General features: G+C 45.7%; 1 protein-coding gene across 6 annotated transcripts in view; it reads left to right on the top strand.

The window, feature by feature from the left end:
• Positions 1–4,751: 4,751 nt before the first annotated feature.
• LOC135178899 (cadherin-19-like) overlaps positions 4,752–24,992 on the top strand; it is a 149,062-nt gene continuing 128,821 nt past the window's right edge. For 5 of the 6 annotated variants that reach the window (XM_064150293.1, XM_064150294.1, XM_064150291.1 and 2 more), the window contains exon 1: positions 4,752–4,873. The gene's annotated coding sequence lies outside the window, so the exon portion shown is untranslated. Of the gene's footprint in view, positions 4,874–24,315; positions 24,339–24,992 lie in introns of those variants that run through there. The other variant, XM_064150288.1, reaches the window with a different exon arrangement.

Genomic DNA, 24,992 nt, shown 5'->3' with positions numbered 1-24,992 from the left:
TGAAGCCTAATGTCTGAGCAGCTCTAGAAAAATGAAGCATTTGCCATTTTTAACAGAGAAAGACCCAAAGTTTGGGAAGCTAAGGGAACAGAAAAGACTTTGCAATACTGACACAGGAAGCTGAACATCAGCTGTGAATAATCTTGTGGGCTCCTAAGGCAGATAGTAGAATGAACAAATAAATGTGTGAATGCCTCTGGAGACATGGGGAATATTAAGAGTACAATACAGCAAACTTACTGTGAATTGAGGACACAATATTCAAGGGGTAGCCTGACCAGTGTTGAGTACAGGGGAAGAATAACCTCCCTTGTCCTACTGGCCACACTGTTCCTGATCCAGGCCAGGATGCCATTGGCTCTCTTGGCCACCTGGACACACTGCTGCCTCATCTTCAGCCTACTCTCTACCAGTACCCCCACATCTCTTTCTTCCTGGCTGCTCTCCATCTTTCATGGAGAATGTTTCAGTAGATTCCCATTAATTCAAAAGCCATCAGAGTGATCATTTGGGGGGAATCATCAGGCCATGAGAAACATAAAGTAAGAGTTTCCATGAAACCACCACCTTGATTTAACATAGTGCAGCAGCAGCACCTGAGTACTCTCGAAACTCTAAAGGAAAGCTCAGGTAAAAGAGAACAAAGATCTGTGAGCCATTAAATCCAGGGGAAAGACAGAAAGCTTCAAGCCAAAGTGTTTAGAATAAAACCATCATTTCTCTCAAGTTATGGTGTCTGTTTCCAAGGTATGATGACCATGAGCTTTTGGCTACCCCTTAATTTATCACTGTGTTCAAACTGGCTGTAGGAGCAGCTCTCACATAGAATATAGTCTGTATAAAATGGGAGACTGTGAAAGTGCTTCATGTACAGTCCAGTAAAGTGAATGGGTTCAAAACACCAAAGGATTGAGAAGTTTATAAGTAGCATAAAATGAGTATTTGGTGTTCACTGTGCCTTTAAGTACAGCATTCTCCCAGCTGAAACAGCTCCTATTTAGCGTTCCATTTGGGGAGCAGCATCTTAAAATCCCTCTGCTTTGTTATTTTTTTCCCTTTCTTTTAGTCCTTTAGTTTCCCTCAATCTAAAATACAACTAAACCAGCCTGGAGATAAAAAAAAGATACTAAAAAAACCCAACAAGCAAGGCTTGCTCTGAAAGTACAGCAACAAACCCCTGACAAGGAGATTGATGTCTCTATTAAAGCAATAAGTGAGGGAAATCATATCTTAGTTTTGCTAAGGCTGTTCTTGCTGTTCTCTTTCTAAATACTCCACAGTACAATTTAAGGTTGGAAGCCAAAAATAAAATCAGGGGGGAAATAAAACCCCCAACCACAACAAAAAAGTGGCAGCCCCTTCATTGGGCAGGGGAGATTTAAAGCCACAGGCAGCCAAATAATCATTTGGCCAGGAACATCATGAGGAAAACAGTGAAGTATTCTTGTTGACACCCAGGCTCCCAGCAGACTGTAGCCTCAGTGATCACAACTGTGCCATGCAATTACCTGACAGACTCTTTGAGACACTACAGAGGATAAAAAAGGCTCCTGGGGTTTGTTTGGGTTTTGGTTTCTTACCAGTAAAGAAGAACAATAAGGCATGGTCCTGTACTGGGAGTCACACAGAGAGCTGCAGCATCGCTTGTAAGGAACAACTGAGAAGATTCTGGATTGATGTTATTAGTGTTACTGTTATTACCTGGGGGTGCTGGCAGATAGCAGCTGAAGATGAGGCAGCAGAGTGCCCAGGTGGGCAGCAGAGCCAATGGCATCCTGGCCTGGATCAGGAGCAGTGTGGCCAGTAGGACAAGGGAGGTTACACTTCCCTTGTACTCAACACTGGTCAGGGTACACCTTGAGTCTTGCATCCAGTTCTGGGCTCCTCAATCCAAGAGAGATTTTGAGGTGCTGGAAGGTGTCCAGAGAAGGGCTTGGAGCACAGACCTGCGAGGAGAAGCTGAGGGAGCTGGGGGTGTGCAGCCTGCAGCAGAGGAGGCTCAGGGCTGACCTCAATGCCATCTACAACTACCTGCAGGGAGGTTGTAGCCAGGTGGGGTTGGGCTCTTCTGCCAGACACCCATCAACAGAACAAGAGAACACAGTCTCAAGTTCTGCCAGGGAAGTATAGGCTGGATGTTAGGAGGAAGTTCTTGTCAGAGAGAGTGATTGGCATTGGAATGGGCTGCCCAGGGAGGTGGTGGAGTCACCATCCCTGGAGGTTTTTCAAGCAAAGCTTAGATGGGGCACTTAGTGCCATGGTCTAGTTGATTGGCTAGGGCTGGGTGATAGCTTGGACTGGATGAGCTTGGAATTCTCTTCCAACACAACAATCAACTCTGCCCTGAGCCTCCTCTGCTGCAGGCTGCACACCCCCAGCTCCCTCAGCCTCTCCTCACAGGGCTCTGCTCCAGGCCTCTCACCAGCTTCGTTGCTCTTCTCTGGACACCTTCCAGCACCTCAACATCTCTCTTGAACTGAGGAGCCCAGAACAGGACACAGCACTCAAGGTGTGGCCTGAGCAGTGCTGAGTCCAGGGGCAGAAGAACCTCCCTTGTCCTGCTGCCCACACTGTTCCTGAGCCAGCCCAGGATGCCATTGGCTCTGCTGCCCACCTGGGCACACTGTTGGCTTGTATGCATCTACTACCTACCAGCACCCCAAGATCCCTTTCTCCCTGGCTGCTCTCAGCCACTCTTTCCCCAGCCTGTAGCACTGCTTGGGGTGGTTGTGCTTCACTGACAAGACTGGAATTTTCATCTTCATTAAACCTTCTTTCCACCCCCTCCCCCCCATCTTAGTTGATTTCTCAGAGAGGCCTTATGGAAGACCACACTCATGCAGAATCTAAAATGCAGTTTGTCTTCACTGTGCATTTCCTTTGGAAGTTGCAAAGAGTTTTTTTTTGGTGAGAACACTGAAACACCAAAGAGCATTTTTAGTAGGAAAGCAGAACCACCTCAAAACCAACCAAACAATCAATATCTGTGTCATGGATGCTAATAATCTCTGTGAATACCTTGGGAAATTGAGGCTCACCTCTTTTCTTCCTTGCTAACATACCCATCTAGGCAAAGAAATTATTTCACTGTGCAAATATGAATACCCTGTGAAAGTAGCATTAGGTCAACACGGGATTAAAAGGAGTTGATGAATGCCAACAAAACGCAGGGATAATGCAGGCAGTGGAAATGGTTTAGCCATTTTCTCAATTAGACTTAAATTCCACATCTTAATTGTGCTGGAAGTCATCAAAATCCACTTCTGTGCAGTGGATTTGGAATGTTTTAGATGGGAATCATTTCTTAATGCCTAAGATTACAGAGCAATCATAAGCACCTTAATTTAGGAATAGGCCCTCCTAGCCCTGCATAAAGCCCTCTCTGTTTGTCTGTCTTATCATCCTCCTCTTTTTATCATGGAACTTAGAATCACAAGGCTTAGTATTAATAAACCCCTTGACAGTGTCTGAAATAAATCAGACAATAAATGAGTCTGAAACCTTAAAGAACTTGCCAAAACTTTTGGCAAAGGATGTAGCTCAAAGGTGGGAGACATAGGGACTGAAGTGGGTTGCAGAACTTGCTGCCACTTTTGATTGTGTCCTGTCAACAGGTCAGGGAAAGATTTAAGTGTCTACTACCACTACTTGCATGGCCTGTTCAATATCTTTATTGATGATCTGGACCAGGGGACTGAGTTCAGCGTCAGTAAGTTTGCAGATGACGCCAGACTAGGAGCAGGTGTGGAGATGATGGAGGATAGCAGAGCCCTGCAGAGTGACCCTGACAGGCTGGATGGGTGGGCAGAGGCCAATGGGATGAGATTGAACAAGGCCAAGGGCAGGTTCTACACTTTGGCCACAGCAACCACAAGCAGCACTGCAGGCTGGGACCAGAGTGGCTGGGAGCAGCCAGGCAGAGAGGGACCTGAGGGTACTGGTATAGAAGAGTTGAAGATGTGGCAGCAGTGTGCCCAGGTGGCCAAGAGAGCCAATGGCATCCTGGGCTGGATCAGAAAACGTTGTGGCCAGCAGGGCAAGGGAGGTTACACTTCCCTTGTACTCAACACTGCTCAGGCCACACCTTGAGTGCTGTGTCCAGTTCTGGGCTCCTCAATCCAAAAGAGATGTTGAGATACTGAAAGGTGTCCAGAGAAGGGCCTGGAGCAGAGCCCTGTGAGGAGAGGCTGAGGGAGCTGGGGGGGTGCAGCCTGCAGCAGAGGAGGCTCAGGGCAGAGCTCATTGCTCTCTACAACTACCTGCAGGGAGGCTGTAGCCAGGTGGGGTTGGTCTCTTCTGCCAGGCACCCAGCACCAGAAGAAGAGGACACAGTCTCAAGTTGTGCCAGGGCAGGTCTAGGCTGGATATGATGAGGAAGTTGTTGTCAGAGTGATTGGCATTAGAATGGGCTACCCAGGGAGGTGGTGGAGTCACCATCCCTGGAGATCACCCAGTCCAAGACAATAATGATCTTTCCTTAGACACCTTCTTACAGTTACTGAAGTAGGCTCTGAACTCAGAGGTGTATAAAAAATCTCTCCTCTTAGACAATTTCTAGTTTAAAGCATAAATTCATGTAAAGCTCACATGTAGCCTGCCTGATGTTTATTCAATCCCCCTTCCCACTGCAGCTGGGCAGGCTGTTTCTAACCACCAGAGACGAGTGCAGAGCACTGGGGCTGGAGAACAATTGGCATTGTCTAAGGTAACAGGGAGAGCTTTCACCCCAAACGCTCCATGCATCCCACAGACGCTGGGGTAGCTCCTGGCGCTGGTGCTGATGAATGATGCACGGAACGAGGCACACAAAGAAAAGGCAACCTAAGAGAAATTCCTTGGCAGCAAGAGATAACTGAAGTCATGAAGAGAACAGGTATGTAGTTTATCTTTCCTTTTGCACATCTCTCCTCCTACTCTTTGAACTTTGGGACTTGGCTTTGACTCAGAGTATCCTGTTTTGAGGCAAAGTCTTGACTCTCACAGCACCAAACCCCTTATTTAGTCGTGTCTATAGCATCCTAGAGGCACAGATGGTGACCAACAACATGTAAAGGAGATGTTGTGAAGATGTCCTGCACTCCTGTGCACATTCAGGAGGTAGCTTTTATAATCAGAAGGGATCATGATGCCAAACAATAGTTACTCCATCATAACAGCTACCATGGTGTTTGTTGCTCTTCTTTCACTTTATTTGCTCCTGTATTTTCCTCAGAGTCAAACTGGCTGAGCCTCTCCAAAAAGCTATGTGGGTTTTTTAAGCTAACTTGTCTCATATACTAACCTGTGTAAAGAACATTTGCAACTAATTGAAAGCACACATACACTTCACAGATGAATGCCTGCCATTATCTTTCAATGATGAATCCTGTCTGCCCCTATTCTTCATTACCTGGCTTTGAAACCATCCTCACATCCTAGCAGAGAAGCTCAGCTGCTTGAATTTTGGCTCTGTATCATGTCAGGGCTTGTTTAGGGGAAAACATGAATATTAGAGTCTAGACTGACATCAGGATGGAAAATTCTTAGTTGGAACAGGCATAATTCTCTCTGAAGCACCAGAGTGTGAAAGTAGGAATCAAAGAGTTTGCAATTCCTTGTACCAGCTCTGACCTAACCAGAGCAAAAATGAGTTTTGAAGGGAAATCATAGACCTTAATCAACTCTGCTCTTGGGTCCTAAACCAAGCAGTACTAAGTGACTGTGTGTTCATATATGTAGAATCATAGAATTATAGAATCATAGAATCACAGAATCAATCAGGTTGGAAGAGTCTAGTCTGGGTGATTTTCTTAAGTGGGGGGGAGCAGGTAACACCCAAACCATCACAAACTCCTCACATAGCTCCTACTTAGCAAAATCAAGGACTACAAGAGTCTTGAGAATGCTCATATATAACTATCCCAGTAATGTAAAAAGGCTCTTTATGCTCCCAGTGTCTTCTCCTTTTACATCTCAAACACGAAATTAACAACCCAAGTGACAACAGATGGAGCCCAGGCATATGTGACTATAAAAGCTGTTGAGAATCCAAGCAGATTTTCCTGTGAACAGACAAAAGTCAACTGATCTGTTCCTTCTCTGCTTAAGGCTTTGAAAAGATTACTACTCCTTTTAAAACACTTAACACCAAGGACAGCCAGGGAACATCTGAGTGAGGAAGGAAAAAGGCAAGGAAAAAAGCTGGAGTGCGTAGGATTGCTTGTGGATAGAGTTTTATGGAGGTGAAACACAATGATCTTCATGGCAAAAAAAGAACATTAAGTTGCAGTGAAATAATGCTGATGGCTTGGCTGCTGGAGAACATTTATTATCTGATTCCCATGGCTGTTGTAGCAGACTCCTTGGGATCTTCAAATTAATTACTCCTATTGCAACTAAAAGGGAGAGGAGGGAAAACAGCCATGAAACAATAAAAAATATGCTAAGAGATCACAGATGCAATAATTATGAGGTTGATGATCACCTTTCAATTGCACAATCAGTGTTAATTTTACTCTGCTTAGTAGGTTTTGTCGTGCTGTCAATGTTTCAGAGTGTTTGTGGGTGCCTAACATCAGTATTATTTCATGTGTGTGTGTGCATACATAAACATTACAATTAAATAGGCTTTACCAAGTGACCTGCTGACCATAGGCAGAAGTTAATATCCTGCTGGTAGATAGGAGCTGAGCATGAGCCAGCAATGTGCTTATGTAGCCAGAAGAGCCAGTGGCATCCTGGGCTGGCTCAGGAACAGTGTGGGCAGCAGGACAAGGGAGTTTATTCTGCCTCTGTACTCAGCACTGCTCAGGCCACACCTTGAGTGCTGTGTTCAGTTCTGGGCCTCTTAATTCAAAAGAGATGTTGGGGTGCTGGAACATGTCTGGAAAAAGGCAATGAAGATGGTGAGAAGAATGGAGCACAGCCTTGTGAGGAGTGGCTGAGGGAGCTGGGGGTGTGCAGCCTGCAGAAGAGGAGGCTCAGGGCAGAGCTCATTGATCATAGAATCGTAGAATCAAGCAGGTTGGAAGAGACCTCCAAGATCATCCAGTCCAACCTGGGAGGTGGTGGATTCCCTAGAGGTGTTGAAGAAAAGCCTGGATGAGGCACTTAGTGCCATGGTCTGGTTGATTGGCTAGGGCTGGGTGCTAGCCTGGAGTGGATGATTTTGAAGGTCTCTTCCAACCTGCTTGATTCTATGATTCTACTGGACTAGCATTGTGTAAGTGTAAGATTCAGACTAGCACAATATATATGCTTGCAAATTGTGCTAAGCTGTAAATAGAACTTCATTCCTTAGCTTAGAGTCATAGAATCAGGCAGGGTTGGAAGGGACCACAAAGATCATCTCGTTCCATCCCCCCTGCCATGCCCAGGGACACCCTACCCTAGAGCAGGCTGCACACAGCCTTATCAATCCTGGCCTCAAACACCTCCAGTCATGGGGCCTCAACCACCTCCCTGGGCAACCCATTCCAGCCTCTCACCACTCTCATGCTCAACAACTTCCTCCTCACCTACAGCCTCACTCTCCCCACCTCCAGCTTTGTTCCATTCCCCCCAGTCCTGGCACTGCCTCACAGCCTAAAAAGTCCCTCCACAGCTTTTTTGGAGCCTGCTTCAGATCCTGGAAGGCCACAAGAAGGTCACCTGGGAGCCTCCTCTTCTCCAGCCTGCACAGCCCCAACTCTTTCAGTCTGTGCTCACAGCAGAGCTGCTGCAGCCCTCTGAGCATCCTGCTGGCCCTGCTCTGGATAGACTCCAGCATCTCCACATCCTTCTTGTAATGGGGGCTCCAGAACTGGGTGCAGTACTTCCATCTGGCTGAGTCTGGGTGATATTTCCTAAGGGCTGGGGGGATGGGGAACACATGCAAACTGAGCATGGGTGTGTGCACCTGTGTAGTGTAAGTGAAAGCAACAAAATCATTCCCATCGTTAACATTTCTCTATTTCTCATGGTGTAATTACAGCTACATAAAAAAGAGAGATTTTGTTTACTAAAGTTTCTTTGACATTTGAGACCAGTTATTGCCATGGCAGAAGACAAAGCTGATGAGGTCATCTGAATCATCTAAATGGAATTCTGAGTAATGTCATCATGCAATGGGTCATTGAGAACAGAAAAGTGATTGTATCCATCAAATCAGTCTTTATAATCAAGTAAATAATACTTGGAACGTTATCATTAGTCTGTGCAGATAAAAAGTCTGATATTCAGAGAGTGAATATGGACTTTAGATTTGAAAGGAAAAAGATGCTGAAGTGGGAAATAAAAAGATAGAAAATATAAAGGAAGAGGAGGGAAAAGCAACTCTCAAAGTTAATTTGTATTTACAGCCAAACTTATTCATGAGGCACTTAGTGCCATGGTCTGGTTGACTGGATAGGGCTGGAGTATAAGTTGGACTGGATGAGCTTGGAGGTCTCTTCCAACCTGCTTGATTCTATGATTCTATGATTCATATTAGACTGCCTTAAGAGCTGAAATATTCTGTGATGCAGCCAGTGCAAGAGTTATTTTCAGCACTAATTTCATTTCATTTCCAGGCATCAGTTTGCTCTGATGGAGGCAGTGCACTGGCTTCCTTTGACAGCTGCTTGAGAACAAACAGCCAAAAAGAACCAAATGCAATCCAGCAGCGCAAACTGACATCTCCAACTCCCTGTGCCTCCCAGAGCTTAGGAGAACTCCACACAGCTTTCTCCTCATCGAATCAGGTTAATTTCATAACTCTTGCAGCTATGAAAATTCCACCTCCTAAATATCTCACCAAGTCAATAGCACACCCCAGGAGAGGTCGACTCTGGTTCCTGCAGCGCCTGATACGTTTTCGGAGGTAGAAGTGTTCCAAGCATCCATATTTGGAGAGGAACTCACCATCCACACCAGCTTTAAACAAACTCATATAGAAATATTTAACTTTGCCTGCCTGAAGCACTTGACATTCAGTCAGCCCCAGGTGGGCCAAGCTAGTCCAAGCTTTCATTTAAAGTGTACACCAGCTCCGGAGGTGTGTTGAATCCTTTGCGTATTAAGTTAGCCTCTGTCAGCAGAACATTGCAGGGGTTTAAATGTGGGTTAACAAATTACCTTCATTCAGAACACCAACTTGACCTGAATCTCTTCAGTTATAAATTTCAGCATGATCCCAACATAAATAAATAAATAAATAAATGAAGCAGAGCAACAGCCTGGGTTAGACTCCTTTGGAACTGTAATGGTCTCACTTTCAGCAAGAGTTATAAGCAAGCAGGAGATGTCTTTTATTGAACAGAATATGAAGCAATCCTGAGAATAATGCTGTGTTTAACCTCTATACTATAAAGAATATATTTACACATCTCTGTGTATCTTGCCTTAGGCTAATGTCAAAGAAGAGCCAGAGTTCAGCTCTTCAAGGTACTGAGTGCTCTGGCTGTGATACAGCAAAACACTCAACTCTGAGGTTGAGCTAAGTATTCAACTCACGCCACTAACTTCAATGGAATTAAAGACAAACGCAGCTTAAAGGCTTTACTGGATCACAGCCACAGTGCTCAGCACTGGCTGAATGCAAATCCAACCTGGGAGGAGAGTTTTCCTCTGTGTTGTTCCAGAGGGAGCTCACAAAATGCAAAGTTATTCTCATAAAAGAGAGTTCATGTGGTATGGAATCACAGAATTGAGCAGGCTGGAAGAGACCTCCAAGCTCATCCAGTCCAACCTAGCACTCAGCCCTAGCCAGTCAACCAGACCATGGCACTAAGTGCCTCAGCCAGTCTTTTCTTGAACACTTCCAGGGATGGTGACTCCACCACCTCCCTGGGCAGCCCATTCCAATGCCAGTCACTCTCTCTGTGAAGAACTTCCTCCTAACATCCAGCCGAGACTTCCCCCTGCACAGCTTGAGACTGTAGGCTCAGAAGGGTGAGGTGATTTAAAGTCTTGGGACATTTGTGTTCAGACAAACAAGCAAGCAGATAATCTTAAAATGGTCTAGGTTGGAAGAGACCTCAAGGATCATCCAGCTCCAATCCCCCACCGTAGGCAGGGACACCTCCCACTAGAGCAGGTTGCTCAAGGTCTCATCCAACCTGGCCTTAAACATCTTGAGGAAGGCCTGGAGCACAGCCCTGTGAGGAGAGGCTGAGGGAGCTGGGGGTGTGCAGCCTGCAGCAGAGGAGGCTCAGGGCAGAGCTCATTGCTGGCTACAACTGCCTGAAGGGAGGCTGTAGCCAGGTGGGGTTGGGCTCTTTTCCAAGGCAAGCAGCAACAGAAGAAGGGGACACAGTCTCAAGTTGTGCCAGGGGAACTCTAGGCTGGATGTGAGGAGGAAGTTGTTGGCAGAGAGAGTGATTGGCATTGGAATGGGCTGCCCAGGGAGGTGGTGGAGTCACCATCCCTGGAGGTGTTGAAGCAAAGCCTGGATGAGGCACTTAGTGCCATGGTCTGGTTGACTGGCTAGGGCTGGGTGCTAGGTTGGACTGGATGATCATAGACGTCTCTTCCACCCTGCTTGATTCTATGTCACTGTGAAAATGGACCCCATAATGCCACTTCACCAGAGCAATGGCACTACTTGAATAAAGATGGAAGGGTTGCTAGATACCAGACAGTTTGGCTGCCAAAATAAAACCCAAGCCACATTAAGTTTCCTATAACAAAAAAAAAGAAGAAGCAGAAGATGTCCCTTAAAATAACATCCAAAAGCCCAGGCCTGCCCCAGCAAACTCAGCCACATGTGGCTTCCTCAAAGGCTGGAGCCTGATTCAAAAACCATCCACAACAGACCCCACAGGGCTCCGTATTTCAAGGGAAATAATTAAAGGCAGCATCGCCCTTCCTAGCTAACAGCTCTCACTGAAGCCATGGGCAGCTCTGGCAAAACTCTGCCACGGTGCACCCTGCAGTACCATCAGAGCAAACTGATAAAGGATTCTATCAGAGGTTACTGAACATGAGACACTTTAGAAACACAAAGTGCCCAAGCAGCTCAGAGTGGTCCTTTATTTTTTCTAACTCGCCCCCTCCCTGCTCCCCCTCAAGGTTTATCTTGTTCCCACAGTTCATCTTTTCATCATATCCATCAATCTTTTCCTTGCTGAGAAACAATTGTGTCCTAGGAATCTCCAGCTCATTTATACTCTTCCCTTTATTCTAGTTTCCTTGAACCATGTTCTGTGGCTTTATTATCTCCTGTATGAGATGCATTCCAGTTTTCTATTTACTTGCAGATCTTTAATGCTATAAACTGCTCTTCAGATTTCAAACCTGTCACCAACAGGCACCAGGTCCTTTCATAAACTGGAAAGCTCAGTTCTGACTCACCACTTGAAACCTGAAGAGGGTTCTGCAGAAGTAGGGGTACATTTATCTTTTCATCTAATATTCATACTGATATTTCAAAGCAGGAGAAGTTCTCTCACAGGCTCACAGGATGTCAGGGGTTGGAAGGGACCCAAAGAGATCATTGAGTCCAACGCCCCCTGCCAGAGCAGGACTGGACAATCTAGTATGGATGATAGAGGAATGCATCCAGACAGTCCTTGAAAGGCTCCAGAGAAGGAGAGTCAACAACCTATCTGGGGAGCCTGTTCCAGTGCTCTGTGACCCTTACAGTAAAGAAGTTCCCCCTTGTGTTGAGGTGGAACCTCTTTTGCTGCAGCTTTTATCCATTGCTGCCCAGGGAGGTGGTGGAATCACCATCCCTGGAGGTGCTCAAAATAAGCCTGGATGAGGCACTTAGTGCCATGGTCTGGTTGGTTGGCCAGGGCTGGGTGCTAGGATGGACTGGATGATCTTGGAGATCTCTTCCAACCTGCTTGATTCTCTGACTTCACTTTTGATACTGCAAAATCTGAGGGTACATTTGCATGCTATTTGGAATTAGAGTGGCATTCAGACTACCTCTTAAGAAGTAAACAGCTGCATTTCTTCATAAGTACTAGCTCAAATATTTATGCCTTAAGGGTACAGGGGAGTTGGTCTCTAGCTTGATCTAAAGCCTACTGAGTCAATGGAAAGCCTTCCACTGCAGCAATCAGCTTTGTATCAGGTCCCTTGTGCAGCATCTGTCCTCCACGAATGCCATGCCTCATCCTGTAACTCTCAGTAAAGAAAAGAGCATCCTACTTAACAGCTGATAACAGGATGCACCTCTGTTAATTCAGTGCTAAAAAATAGCTCTTCAGTAGAAGGTGTACATTTATTCATAAGAGCAGGAGTAAAATTACAGACCTTTGCAATTAATTTATCACTCTCTGCAATTTCTACTCCATGTCAGAGGAAATAACAATAAATATCTAGCAAAGGAAAATAGTTTGCATTTAGAGCATGTTAACAAATGCTTAAAAGAAAATCAGCTTGGCTCTGGCTAAGGGTTTTTTTTTTTTGCATCTTGCATCTGTCTTTCTTTGATGGATGTTGTTCATGCTCTTTATTTTACAGTAACAAGTAGAGTTTTAATTTTTCTCTCTCCCTCCTCTCCAGTGCCAGGCGATGATGGATGATGTGACAAAAAGCTTCATCAGGACATTCTAAATCCCAAATACAAAATAATGATAGGGGGGAAAAAAAGCATATTTGCATTCTCCTTTGGCAGCACTGCAAATGCATCCACTTGTTCCCTCCTTTGTCCTTTTTCCATGTTCAATCTTGATGATAATGCTAATTCAATATAAAGATATCTTGTCTTTTGTAAAGTATACACAAGTGTACAATATTGATCTAATATGCTTTGAGTCATTATCCAACTACAGGTTTTGGATGTTGGACTGAAAGAGCACCAGCTGAATAATAAGCAACAAACTCAGAACCAAGAATTGGATTTCAAGCCAACTATGTCCCATGCTCTAAACAGCATTTCTAAACCACTGTGGTACCAGTTTGCCAAGCATCATGTTCTTTCTAAAGCTAACCATGTGCTGGAGAGCAGCCCCATGAACAAGGACCTGGAAGTCCTGGGGGACAAGAAGTTCTCCATGAGACAGCAATCATAGAATCAAGCAGGCTGGATGAGACCTGGATGTATAGGCTGGATGTTAGGAGGAAATTGTTGCCAGAGAGAGTGATTGGCATTGGAATGGGCTGCCCAGGGAGATGGTGGAGTTGCCATCCCTGGAGGTGTTCAGGAAAAGACTGGCTGAGGCACTTAGTGCCATGGTCTGGTTGATTGGCCAGGACTGGGTGCTAGGTTGGACTGGATGCTCTTGGAGGTCTCTTCCAACCTGCTTGATTCTATGATTCTGTGAAAACTATGCAAGTAAAAAAGTAACTAGCTGAAAAATCAAGAGTAAGAAGGAAAGTGGATGAATTAAAAATGTTTGTTACATCTATGATATTTTGAGCAATGATATCTCAGCACTGAAGTTGTTCACTCTTGCTGAGAAGCTACTTTGAGGTCAGCCTCAGTAGCGGCTCACATTGTTGCCAAATAAAAGCCTATTTTTACCATGTGGAGGGCATTTTCTGCAGTCCCTTTTACAACTCTCTTCAAAGGTAAGGCTGACCAGGTTAAAAAGAGATGGCAAGGCATCCTTACTCTGTAATCAAGACCTAACCTCCTAGATTAAAGCTTTCAGTCACTTCATCTAACCTTTAGAATTGTAAAGGTGGGAGATTTTCTCCCATAGGTTTTTATCTTAGGGCTTTACACTGTGACCTACTATTGGGGTATCTGAGCACATATAACACCTGGTGGAGTTTTACCTTTTCTTTTTAAAAGGCTTGCAGGGGTCAAGCTCAAGAGCATATGGATTGTAGGATTTCAGTGCTTAATTATTCATAGAATCATAGAATCACCCAGGTTGGAAGAGACTTCCAAGAGCATCCAGTCCAACCTAGCACCCAGCCCTAGACAATCAACCAGACCATGGCACTAAGTGCCTCATCCAGGCTTTGCTTCAACACCTCCAGGGATGGTGCCTCCACCACCTCCCTGGGCAGCCCATTCCAATGCCAATCACTCTCTCTGTCAACAACTTCCTCCTCACATCCAGCCTAGACTTCCCCTGGCACAGCTTGAGACTGTGTCCCCTTGTTCTATTGCTGGGTGCCTGGCACAAGAGACCAACCCCCACCTGGCTACAACCTTGGCAGTGCTTTCTAGCATAAAGGTCTCCTCTTCTAGAGTGGATTTAGTAATAAGCAGAACATTGAAACTTCCTTACACAAATCAAATCTGGCTGCTTTATTTTTTCCAGTTGTTGATTTGCATGTCCAGGAATCAGATGTGTCACAAGGGCATATTTTGAAACATCACATCTGCTGCAACTGAAACATCTCAGAGGATGAAGCACCCAGGGATCAACATTTCAGCTCACCCCACCAGTCCCCCCTGCAAACCAAACCAAACCAATATGCCAACACAGTTTATGAGATCAAACACAGGCTCTGAAGTTCCATCCCTTTTCTTTTTACCTCTTGTGCAGTTGAATATTTCAGCAAATGTGGAAGCTCCTGCTGGCAGAGAGAAGTTGAAACAAATCTTTCTTGGGCCAGGAACAAAGAGATCATCCTGCCTGTGTTCACATCAGGCAATGGCAATGCCTTTGGGAGTCAGTATAGTCTCAAAGGAATTATTACAACGTCTGTCTCAGTGGGAATATAACTTTTGTGGGGCCAGAACTTGAGCTGTGAAAACATGTAAGACAAAGAATGGCAAAACCCACACCACTGGGGAACAAAAAGACAAAATGGGCAAAATCTACAAACATGGAGAGAAAGCTTTGTAAAAGAAAGGGAAATGATTGATTTCATGCATTTGGGAAACTGGTTTTGAGGTAGAGAGGAGGCAGAATTTGCTTTATGACAGGAGCAGGGAAGAAAAGAGAAAGGATACATGTGCAGAAACCTTGGATGTTTACAGGACTCTTAAAATGCAGAGGATACATAAGAGTATACTCCCAGAACAATCCCAGAGCACTTCAGAACAAGACCACTAAGGCAGGGAAGGGTGCACATAAGAGTATCCTCCCAGAACACTTCAGAGCAATAAGATCACTAAGGCAGGGAAGGGTGCACATAAGAGTATCCTCCCAGAACCATCCCAGGACACTTCAGAACAATAAGACCACAAGAAAAGCCTGGCTGAGGCACTTGGTGCCATGGTCTGGTTGATTGGACAGGGCTGGGTGCTAGGTTGGACTGGATGAGCTTGGAGCTCTCTTCCAACCTGCTTGATTCTATGATTCTAAGAGTATACTCCCAGAACCATCCCAGGTCACTTCAGAACAGTAAGACCACTAAGGCAAGGAAGGGTGCACATAAGAGTATCCTCCCAGAACCATCCCAGAACACTTCAGAGCAATAAGACCACAAGCAAAGCCTGGATGAGGCACTTAGTGCCATGGTCTGGTTGACTGGCTAGGGCTGGGTGCTAGGTTGGACTGGATGAGCTTGGAGGTCTCTTCCAACCTGCTTGATTCTATGATTCTGATTGAACCATACCAAAAACTTTCAAATAAAATGAATTCAAATCCAGTTTATCTTCTGTTTGTAAATCTAATTTGATCAATACATTCTTTATTTTTCCATCATAGGCATTGTATGGGTGGAAAAAAAGAACACCAGGATATATGTCATTGTCTTTGGAATCTTATCTTTTCCCCTCTGAGATACATCACAGGAATGATTCTACAACCTCGAGGACTGTTTGTCAGTCCATAAAGCAAATGAACACAGTTTTTTTTCCTTCCTGCTATGTAGAAGATTGGAGAACACATTTTGTGATTCTGTCATCCACAACCTCCCTGGAAGCAGAACCATAGAATCAGTCAGGGTTGGAAGGGACCACAAGGAGCAGCCAGTTCCAACCCCCCTGCTATAGGGGGACACCTTACCCTAGAGCAGGCTGCCCATAGCCTCAGCCAGCCTGGCCTTAAACACCTCCAGCCATGGGGCCTCAACCACCTCCCTGGGCAACTCATTCCAGCCTCTCACCACTCTCATGCTCAACAACTTCCTCCTCGTGTCCAGGCTGACTCTCCCCACCTCCAGCTTTGCTCCATTCCCCCCAGTCCTCTCACTCCCTAACAGCCTAAAATGTCCCTCCCCAGCTTTTTTGGAGCCCCCTTCAGATCCTGGCAGGCCACAAGAAGGTCACCTGGGAGCCTTCTCTGCTTCAGCCTGCACAGCCCCAACTCTTTCAGTCTGTGCTCACAGCAGAGCTGCTGCAGCCTCTGAGCATCCTCCTGGCCCTGCTCTGGACTCTGTCCAGCATCTCCACAGCCCTCTTGTCCCAGGGGCTCCAGAGCTGGATGCAGTACTCCAGGTGAGGTCTCAGCAGATCACAGTAGAGGGAGAGAATCCCCTCCTTTGCCCTGCTGGCCACACTGCTGCTGCTGCAGCCCAGGCTCTAGTTGTGTTTCTGGGCTGCAAGTGCACACTGCTGGCTCCTGCTGAGCTTCTCCTCCAGCAGCACCCCCAAGTCACTCTCCTCAGGGCTGCTCTCCAGCCACTCCCTGCCCAGCCTGGATTGGTGTTCAATTTCAGGTTGGATATTCTAGTGGGAGGTGACCCTGCCTATGGCAGGGCACTGGAACTGGGTGGGCTTTGAAGTCCCTTTCCCACCTAAACCATTCTATGATTCTAAATAGGATCCCTATGACTCACCACAGCATTCACATAGCTGCCTTGTCAGGTGAGAGCTAAATGCTTAAGGGGGTCTTTTATGGTACCCAACACCTTTACTGCATTCACCTGACATTGAAACCCCCCCTTTAAAAGCAGGATGCCCTTGAACACAGCCAGTTAATGTTTTCTCTCCATTCTGAAGCAGCTCCTATAGTTTGATTCCATTTGGCAAGTGCATGGTGCTTTGATTAGGTTGGGTCACAGCATTCCAGCTTTTCCTGCTGAGTTTTTAACTAAATATTTAAAGACAGGAAAAATCATCTGGTTGCAGGCAAGGAAAAGCTTCCTCTAAATAGTGGATTCAGTCAAGATGGTTTGTGGTCTGGATGGCAGTGAAGGGCACAAGGGGGAAAGGACAGAGTGGAACAAGTTGCTGGCGTGAATGACTTCAAACCTCTGGGTGAGCTCAGGGCAGACCCTGTGCCTATGAAATCATTCTCTATTTTTGGCCTGCAAAAAATGCTTGGCTGCAAGCCCACAGTTAAACTAGGCTGGTTTTGTGCCAGGCTTCTCTTAGGAGGACAGTGCATGACTTTTCCTCTTGCACAGACAGAACAAAGAACTACAGAATCTCTGTTCCTTGCCCATGAAAGTCAGTTTAATAATGGCTATTGCAACCTGCTGAAACCAACTCATGGGAAAGACTGTTTGAGTCCTGAGGGGGAGAGGAGAATTGTTGCTACCCTTGGAAAGATGACCTGCCCTTGAATATCTGAGCTGAGATTGCCTGCTTTTGGCTTTTCACCAGCCCTTACCTTTACCTGCAGATAATCCTGGCCATCCACCCTAGGGAATAAGGAAGAGGTTTCTGGTTGTGAAGACACACAGCTTTAGGTCTTCCAGGGAAAACCAATGCACTCTGAGAATATAATGAAGGGGAAAAAAATCCAACAAACAACCAACCAAACAAACCAAAACAACCAAGCAAAAAGCAAATAACTCTCCCCAAAAAAACAACCTCTCCAAAAAAAACCCTGTTGGGAGTCATTACATTCCTGAAATCATTTCACAATCCTGAGTCTCAGTAAAATGTGCAATTTCAGTGCTCTAGTGAGAGTAAGGGACTGCTGGTCACACTTCTCCTGCTGCAGCCCAGGCTCTGGTTGGCTTTCTGGGCCAACTCTTTCAGTCTGTCCTCATAGCAGAGGTGTAGAATTAACTACTTAGGGGTCAGTAAGCTTAGTGCTGGATACTGATGGATGCACCATTTCATTTTACATCCAGGTTGCACTTTGTTCTCACTGTCTTGAGAAGGAAAAGTGCAAGGCTATAAAAATGGAGAGCAGAAAGTACTTTTCACAGGTCATTGCATTCAACTTTGGAGAAATGTGTGTCATGGTATCAATCATATCAGAGGCTCTTCCTCTGCTCTAACCAGGTCTGTTTAACATTAGTTACAGAGCATTTAAAAGGCAGTAGTTTAAAAGGGAGTAGCTGGGAAGAATGCTAGATGAAAGAACTTAATGCAGTGCTGTCTTGCTTGATATGCATTTTGAACAGTAAAAGGTGTTGCCAACCTTGAGCCTGATTCACATTCTGCCAGCATGTGGAAGAAGTGGAGGGTTTATCTGCAACAAAAGGAAAACCAATGTCATTTGGAATGCCAAACCAATCCACAAACCAAGCATCCTAACACATCATTTCTCCAAGGAAGTTGTCACTGTCAAAAGCCATGAAATGATTTATTGTAAAGGAGACTCCATGTAGTATTGCTCTTCACCTCAGGGCTTGCTGGCATCAATTATTTGCCAGAATCTGTGTATTCCAATGAAACAATCAAGATGAAGAATATTGACTCTGAAATAAATATTTCCATTAAGTGAGTGCCTCTAGGTAAAAAAAAACAACCCATGCTGTGTGAAATGCAGCTCTTCTAAAGTGTTGTGTATGTTCATCTATAGGTTGAATGTTAGGGGGAAGTTCTTCAGAGAGAGAGTGATTTGCTGCCCAGGGATGTGGTGGAGTCACTGTCCCTGGAGGTGTTCAAGCAAAGCCTGGATGAGGCAGTGACTATGGTCTGTTTGTTTGTCTAGGGCTGGGTGCTAGGTTGGACTGGATGAGCTTGGAGGTCTCTTCCAACCTGCTTGATTCTGTGATTCTGTATACACTGACACTGACCCTAGACTGAGTTCATATGAGATTTATTGTAAAGGAGACTCTATGTAGTATTGCTCTTCATCAGGGCTTGCTGGCATCAATTATTTGCCAGAATCTGTGTATTCCAATGAAACAATCAAGATGAAGAATATTGACTCTGAAATAAATATTTCCATTAAGTGAGTGCCTCTAGGTAAAAAAAAACCATGCTGTGTGAAATGCAGCTCTTCTAAAGTGTTGTGTGTGTTCATCTATAGGTTGAATGTTAGGTGGAAGTTCTTCAGAGAGAGAGTGATTTGCTGCCCAGGGAGATGGTGGAGTCACTGTCCCTGGAGGTGTTCAAGCAAAGCCTGAGTGAGGCACTTAGTGCCATGGTCTGGTTGATTGGCTAGGGCTGGGTACTAGGTTGGACTGGATGAGCTTGGAGGTCTCTTCCAACCTGCTTGATTCTATGAACCTCTATTCTATGAACTTCAATGAGATGAAGACTTTATCTTACAGGGGTGATTGAGGTCTTCTGGATGGATTATTACTTTTTTTCCCTCATAATCTAACTAATAGGAAACAAATTTGCAGCATTATAAATGCTGTTGGTCTGTTTGATGATGGATAGCCTAAAATCCCAAGGGCTGTGCTGAGATAACTGCATCATGTCTGCTTGCAGCTGATGTAATGAGAAAACACTGGCAGATAGGAGCTAATGCACAGCAGGGTGAAAGACTTCCACCCTGACCCCTGTGAACTAAGTCACTAAGGCAGGGGTGGGTTGTGTGAGATCACAGGTCTGGAAAAGAGAAAATTCCAACTGTAGGATATAAAGAGAGAAAGAAGGAAAGGAAGAAGGAAGGAAGGAAAGAAAGAAATGAAAGAAGGAAGGAAAGAAACTAATGGAAGGAAGGAATGGAAGGAAAAGGAAGGAATGAGGAAAGACAGGAAGAGAGAAGGACAGGAAGAAAAGAAGACAGCAAGAAAGAAATATGGGAGGAGAGAAAGAAGGAAAGGAAGGAAGGAAGGAAGGAAGGAAGGAAGGAAGGAAGGAAGGAAGGAAGGAAGGAAGGAAGGAAGGAAGGAAGGAAGGAAGGAAGGGAAGGAAGAGGAAGGGATGAGGAAAGACAGGAAGAAAAAAAAGACAGCAAGAAAGAAATATGGGAGGAGAGAAAGAAGGAAAGGAAGGAAGGAAGGAAGGAATGGAAGGAAAGGAAGGGATGAGGAAAGACAGGAAGAGAGAAAGACAGGAAGAAAAAAAGACAGCAAGAAAGAAATATGGGAGGAGAGAAAGAGAGAGAGAGAGAGAGAAAGAGAGAAAGAGAGAAAGGGGGAAAGAAAGGGAGAAAGAAAGAAAGAAAGAAAGAAAGAAAGAAAGAAAGAAAGAAAGAAAGAAAGAAAGAAAGAAAGAGTTGCAAGAGAAAAAGAAAGAAAAAGAGGAAGACAGAAAAAGAGAGAAACAGACAGCAAGAAAAAGAGAGAGAAAGAAAAGTTTCTATTGCTTTAGAGTTAGTTTAATTACTCCATGATTAATGATGTGTTAATTTCACAGTGCCACTAGCAGTCAACTTTTAGGTCCCTCGATCTTATACAGGCTACACTGCATGCAGCTCTTGCATGCCAAAGCATGAACAAAGGGCTTATCTCTGCTTCCAGGGTGCTTGTGCTATATTCAAGAGATTAGTTTTTGTCTGTTATCCATGTGTTCAGGAGCCCTTTCTAAGTGCAACCAACTCAACCAACCTGCAGTTTGAGAGCAGCAGTGCAGTGTATTTAAGGTCTATGTAGCTCACCACTACAAGTGAAAGGCATCATCTGCTGGCCAGCGACCCAACAGCAAGGTGAGAGAGATGTGTCTCAACAGGTTCTGAGGCTGAAACTGAGAAATTTTGTTGCCTGAAGGGGATTTTTGACAAACTCTGCCTTCATAGGAGGTAGCAAAATGCCTATGATACCCAGATGATAATATTTCATAGAATAGAATCATAGAATCAACCAGGTTGGAGGAGACCTCCAAGATCATCCAGCCCAATCTAGCACCCAGCCCTATCCAGTCAACTAGACCATGGCACTAAGTGCCTCATCCAGGCTTTTCCCCAACAGCTACAGGGATGGTGACTCCACCACCTCCCTGGGCAGCCCATTCCAACACCAATCACTCTCTCTGTGAAGAACTTCCTCCTAACATCCAGCCTATACTTCCCCTGGCACAACTTCAGACTGTGTCCCCTCATTCTATTGCTGGTTGTCATCACATCCTATTCATGGATGTGATGGTTTGGGTGTTAACTGCCCTCCCCCCCCTTTGTAAATCACCCAGACTCGACTCAGTGGCTCTGGAAATTGAATAAAGTTTTGTATTTACAGCTTAGCACAAGATACAAGCAGATAGTTTATATATATAGGGAGTTATATACAGAAACCAAAGTTCCCAGGAGGGGCTCCCAACCACTCTTCCACCTCCTTTCCACCCCTCTACCTTACCCCAGACTTTGCCTTACGTTCAAAGTGAGTTTGGAGGGTTGGTTAGGGGGCTTAGGAAGCAGAAGGATTAGTTCCAGAGGCAGCAGGTTAGAGAGAGAAGGGAGGCAGCCAGAGCCAAAGAGCAACTCTGTTATCAATATTTATGTTCCCCAAGACCTTGCCTTATATTCAAGATAGTCTGGAGGGTCAGCCAGGGGGGTTAGGAAGCAGATGGATTAGTCACACAGATGGTAGGTTAGGTTAGGTTAGGTTAGAGAGAGAAGTTCACCCCAAAGCCCAGCCAGAGAGCACTTCTGTTATCTATGTTTCTGCTCTTGTTCTTACACATCTCAGCAAGCCTATGAGTGCAGTAGACATCACCACTGTTTCCTTTTCACAGCCTGCAACCTAATTCTTCTCACCAAAACATTCCAGCTAGGCTCAAACTAGCACAATGGAGCAGGACCTTGGTACTGCATCTACAATTCTGCTCCACCTCATCAAGACTCATTTTTTCTACCTGAGTGAAAGATCACAGCACGTTTTGTAAAGAAAGCTTACACAATCCCCATGAAAACTGAACTCTTAGAGTGGAAAGAGTTTACCAGCAGCTGTAAAACTCCCCAGAAAGTGAGATTCAGTCCAATTTGACACAATAAATTGTTTTACTGGTGAACAGAGTCCCACTAACAAGTATAGATTGCACGTGTAGGACTCGGTTTTGCCTGCAGCTAATGTACCTAGAAGATGTATTAACTCTGCAGCTCTCCCATTTGCAGGCAAGGAGGAAAATAAAAGTGTGGCTCTCTTTAAGTACAGCAGCAAGGGGTGAAGAATGGCAACACTAAAGCTTGAAAATGGGCAAATATTCCAAAGTGCTGAATATCAGGAGCTGGTTTAACGTTCCAAATAGTCTGGAGGGACTACATTGGTATTTAGAAGGAAAAAAATAAAAGATGCATTAGTATTTGTTAGAATACAGACTAAAAGCTGATTACATTAGCCACAAACCCTATGAGGAGAGGCTGAGCGAGCTGGGGGTGTGCAGCCTGCAGAAGAGGAGGCTCAGGGCAGACCTCATTGCCTCATTGCTGTCTACAACTACCTGGAGGATGTAGCCAGGTGGGGTTGGCCTCTTCTCCCAGGCAACCACCAATAGAACAAGGGGACACAGCCTCAAGTTGTGCCAGGGGAGGTCTAGGCTGGATGTTAGGAGGAAGTTGTTGGCAGAGAGAGTGATTGGCATTGGAATGGGCTGCCCAGGGAGGTGGTGGAGTCATCATCCCTGGAGGTGTTGAAGCAAAGCCTGGGTGAGGCACTTGGTGCCATGGTCTGGTTGACTGGCTAGGGCTGGGTGCTAGGTTGGCCTGGATAATCTTGGAGTTGTTATATATATCTATATATATATATATATATGTGTGTCACCTCTAGATCACAATTCCCAGATTAAGTCAGGTTTCCACTATTTCTTGCATCTTTACAGCTTTATGGTGTAAAGATTCAGCTTTCAAATCTGCTTTGGCATACTGGCATTGCATTGCTGTTGAAATGAGAGGAAGATTTAACCTTTCTGAGATGCTGATTCTATTAAAACATCAGATGGGAGAAGGGGAGGGGTGCTCTGTATTCCTGCAGCATGCCTCCTTGGAACCGCTTGGTGCTTGGTGCTGCACCAGGCTGAAAATGAAGTGCAAACTCATCAGTGCCATTGTTTCTTCTCTTCTGCTTTGTGAAAGCCGTGCTGAAGGATGGACACCTCTAACTTAACCACTGATTGCTTCTGCTGCCCTATGAATCTGTAAAACAAGTGGAGCAGATCTCCTGCTCCGCTGAGTCATCAGGAAGCCCCAGTTCCTGCGCCCAGATTGGTAACTCTGCTGTAGGAAGAAGCAGACAACCTACTTTCCCCTGCTGCTGCTTTGAATTGCTCTAATTTGTTCTGATAATGGTGCCAGATGTCACAGCATAAAAGGAGGCTCGACCCAGCAAAGAAGATTGCCATTCTGACCTTCTATTGAATTCTAGAGCTCTTGCCCCTTTTTTGTCTCCTCAACAAACCCAGCACTCACAAACATGCTGAATGGAGTGGAAAAAGCAGCTTGACTCTTGTGAAAGAAGCTCCAAGCAGAGCTGAGATGGCTGCCTGCCACTTTCCTTGTCAGGGTGACATCTGCCACGGGTTGCTGAGCTGCTTTTTGAGGAGGGAGAGGGATGAACCTTCACCCCAGCAGGGCTATCCCTCTCCCCTTGTTCTTGCACCTTTGTTGCTTCTCTTTTACTTTTCCAGAAAGCTTTTCATCATCCTTGGGTCTTGGCAGTCTATCATATTAGGAGAGGTGAAAACTCTATTTTATGAGGCTTTTACTTCTTCAGCAAGATCCTGACACCATTTCATTCCTCATACAGTGAGCATTTGCTGTATTATATTTACCACTTGCTTTGTCTTCGTGAAATGGCTTCACATCTGTAAAGAAGCCCAGCAAAGTAACTCAAAGTGAACACAAACAGATGCCTGCTTGCACTGATAGCAGTCCACTTCCATGATAAAGGTGCTCAGCTCCCACCTGATTCATGTGTCTGAGCTTTCAAGGCACATTTTTTTGTTATCTGATCTTTGCTATGTTGAAGGTAATCTGTGTAAAATTCTGCTCTCCTGTTTGCAGGAGGTAACTAACTTAGAATCATAGAGTCACAGAATCAGTCAGGGTTGGAAGGGACCACAAGGAGCAGCCAGTTCCAACCCCCTGCCATGCCCAGGGACACCCTACCCTAGAGCAGGCTGCACACAGCCTCAGCCAGCCTGGCCTCAAACACCTCCAGCCATGGGGCCTCAACCACCTCCCTGGGCAACCCCTGCCAGCCTCTCACCACTCTCCTGCTCAACAACTTCCTCCTCACCTCCAGCCTCACTCTCCCCACCTCCAGCTTCGCTCCTTTCCTCCTTAGTCCTGTCACTCCCTGAGAACCCAAGAAGTCCCTCCACAGCTTTTTTGTAGCCCCCTTCAGATGCTGGAAGGCCACAAGAAGGTCACCTGGGAGCCTCCTCTGTTCCAGCCTGCACAGCCCCAACTCTTTCAGGCTGTGCTCACAGCAGAGCTGCTGCAGCCTCTCAGCATCCTCCTGGCCCTGCTCTGGACACTCTCCAGCATCTCCACAGCCCTCTTGTCCCAGGGGCTCCAGAACTGGATGCAGGACTCCAGGTGGGCTCTCAGCAGAGCACAGCAGAGGGGGAGAATCCCCTCCCTGGCCCTGCTGGCCACACTGCTGCTGCTGCAGCCCAGGCTCTGCTTGGCTTTCTGGGCTGCCAGTGCACACTGCTGGCTCCTGCTGAGCTTCTCCTCCAGCAGCACCCCCAAGTCCCTCTCCTCAGGGTTGCTCTCCAGCCACTCACTGCCCAGCCTGGATTTGTGCTTGGGAGTGCCTTGACCCAGATGCTTGGCAGTATTGATTTTGGATGCAAACAGCTGTGCCTGTGTATATGCACATGGCTGTGTCTCTGTGTGTCTATACATTGCCAAGGTCTTGGAAGTTATTTCCATAACTCTTATTTCTCTTAACCAAAACAGGAGTTGGTGACAGAACTGAATACAGGGCAGAACATCCTCATAGCTCTCACATGAGGAGAGCCATTACAAGGCAAAAAAATAGAGGAAAATACTCAAAGCCTTTCCCTGCTTGGTGAGGATGGAAGTACCCTTGGCAACCCAGCAAGGGCTTAGGTTTTGATCTGTCCTCCTATCCGGATCAAATGCACTATTCAGCATCCTCCAGGGCAGAGATATGCTGCTTGGCAGAGGGCATAATCTCCCAGAGCTACCTAATGCTGCTTGTACCCAGTGAGGGCAGAAGATGAA

Source organism: Pogoniulus pusillus, chromosome 10, assembly GCF_015220805.1.
Source record: "Pogoniulus pusillus isolate bPogPus1 chromosome 10, bPogPus1.pri, whole genome shotgun sequence".
Lineage (NCBI taxonomy): Eukaryota > Metazoa > Chordata > Aves > Piciformes > Lybiidae > Pogoniulus > Pogoniulus pusillus.
The sequence above is the reverse complement of the archived record's forward strand: the minus strand, read 5'-3'. Positions and strand labels throughout refer to the sequence as shown.